Here is a 2,551-nt window from a genome sequence, read left to right on the forward strand (position 1 = left end):
ACATATGGGATGCAATGGAGAGAGATGTAAACGTGAAAGTGAATACTGCGTTTAACGATGAGTTCGTCGCGGGTGAAAAACGTGCGGTAAAGAGTATCGTTACGAAAAACTGTGAACTCTTTTCCACATCCAACTTAGAAGAGTGGTACGAGCGACGCATCGTCGAGCTCACTTTAGCATCGTTGGAGGAATTCCAGGAACGCGATAGCGGGTGGGCATTATCGCGAATACTCAATCTTACAATCAATGTGAACAAATACAATCCGTTGCACGAGGGATGTCACCTCGAGTTACCGCGTGTGATACAGCTGAAACGGGCTGTGATTAATGTCAAATTTCCGGACAATGCATGCTTCGCGTGGGCAATAGTTGCGGCTCTGTATCCAGCCGAAAGACACGCAGATCGCGCATCATCGTATCCTCATTACACGAACGTACACAATATTCAAGATATTGAGTTCCCCATCAAAATTAATCAAATTAATTAAACAAGATTTGAACGATTAAACGATATATCCATCAATGTATACGGCATCATGGAAGAAAAGAACGAATTCATTGTTCCGATACGTCTCAGCGATGTAAAAGGGAAAAGCATGTTAACTTGCTGCACATTTCGGATCCTCGAGACCACAACACACGGGACACTTCGCCTGGATCAAAGAGCGGGATAAGAGCGGTAAAAAGCATACGGATTGTATTTGTTCACATTGATTGTAAGATTGAATATTCGCGATAATGCCCACCCGCTATCGCGTTCCTGCAATTCCTCCAACGATGCTAAAGTGAGCTCGACGATACGTCGCTCGTACCACTTCTCTAAGTTGGATGTGGAAAAGAGTTCACAGTTTTTCGTAACGATGCTCTTATCCCGGCTTGTGAGCTCGCAGTTGAGCAAAAAAGCTCATAAGAAATATATTTGCGATCGGTAAGTGCATTTCACGAATTCAATGTATCAGAAGTATGCAATAAGACGATAAAAATTGCAATGTTTGTAGGTGTCTGCATTACTTCCATTCCAACGAGAAGCTGGAAAGTCACGCAGTAGACTGCCAAAAAATTAACGACTGTGCCATCATTCTACCCAGCGAAGACAATAAATGGTTGAGTTTTAGCAATCACAGCAGGAAGGAGCGAGTTCCCTTTGTGATATATGCCGACCTAGAGTGCACACTGGAGAAGATGGCAAAGAATAGAGAGGATCGCAATTTGTACACATACCAACATCACAGGGTATTTAGTATAGCATTTTATATACGTTGCTCGTACGACGATTCATTATCCGAATTTCAAAGTTGTGGCGATGGTGACTGCGTCTCATGGTTCGTCGGGCAACTCGAAGAAATAGCACACCGCGTAAAAGTAATATTATCATCTAATGTCCCCATGGAAATATTGTCGAAAGAACAGTGGGCGACATTATGCAACGCAACACAATGTCACGTGTGTAAGAAACCATTCACAGCAGAGGATACGCGTGTACGCGATTATTGTCATTTTACTGGTCGCTACCGAGGTCCAGCGCATTCAAATTGCAACTTAAATTACAAAAATTCATATTACATTCCAATCGTTTTCCACAATTTATCCGGCTACGATTCACATTTTATCATCAAGGAAATAGCAAATGCATTTGAAGGTTCAATCGATGTGTTACCGATAACAAAAGAAAAATACATTTCGTTTACAAAGAACGTTCAAGATACGGCAGATAAATATAAAAATGTTGTAAAATTGCGTTTCATCGATTCGTGCAAATTTCTCAGCAGTAGTCTCGATAAATTGGCATCCTTTCTCACTAAAGACAAATTGAAAATTGTACGGTCGGAATTTCCAAAAGTATAATAAAAATAGCATATTAAAAAAAATTGATAATTTTTCAATTCAGTAATTCAAACAAACTATATTTCAAAATAATTTAATTAAACTATGAAAATTAATTTTTAACAATTTCGAATATTTACATTTTAAATGAATAAATTACAATATTTCTTGAAATTTGTTTAATTTTAATTACTTAATAATTAATTTATGTATTAATAATTCATGCTATTTAATATGAAATAATAGAATGTAATCATAATTAAATCGTAATTGAATAAACAACCCTTATAGAAACCAGTGAAGGCAAGATCTAGACATGTCTATTTTTAAAATAATATACCCTCTATTGTTTCCAAAGAAAATATCGACCAGATCTTACCTTCACTGGTTGGATCATGTCCAGATATTGCCTTCACTGGTTGGATCATGTCCAGGTCTTGCCTTGACCGGTTGGATCATGTCCAATTCTTGTCTTGACTAGTTGAATCGTGTAAGATAAGACGGAAAATGAATACTTTACGAGATATTTTGAATTTTTTCATATTGCAACTTTGGAGCTTTATAACTCGAAAAGTACTCAATGAAGAAACATTTCATTAAAATGTTTTGGAAAGCTCTCGAGGTCAGCTACAAGAATATGTAATAAAAAATAGGGGATGCCGTTTAAAAAAATTGAGGTGACTTTCATGTGACTTTCAAATAATTCTTCAAGGTCAAAGCAATGGTA

The sequence above is a fragment of the Odontomachus brunneus genome, unplaced genomic scaffold (genome assembly GCF_010583005.1).
Source record: "Odontomachus brunneus isolate Ranch 3 - 2012 unplaced genomic scaffold, Obru_v1 Obru_scaffold_314, whole genome shotgun sequence".
NCBI classification, from domain to species: Eukaryota; Metazoa; Arthropoda; class Insecta; order Hymenoptera; family Formicidae; genus Odontomachus; species Odontomachus brunneus.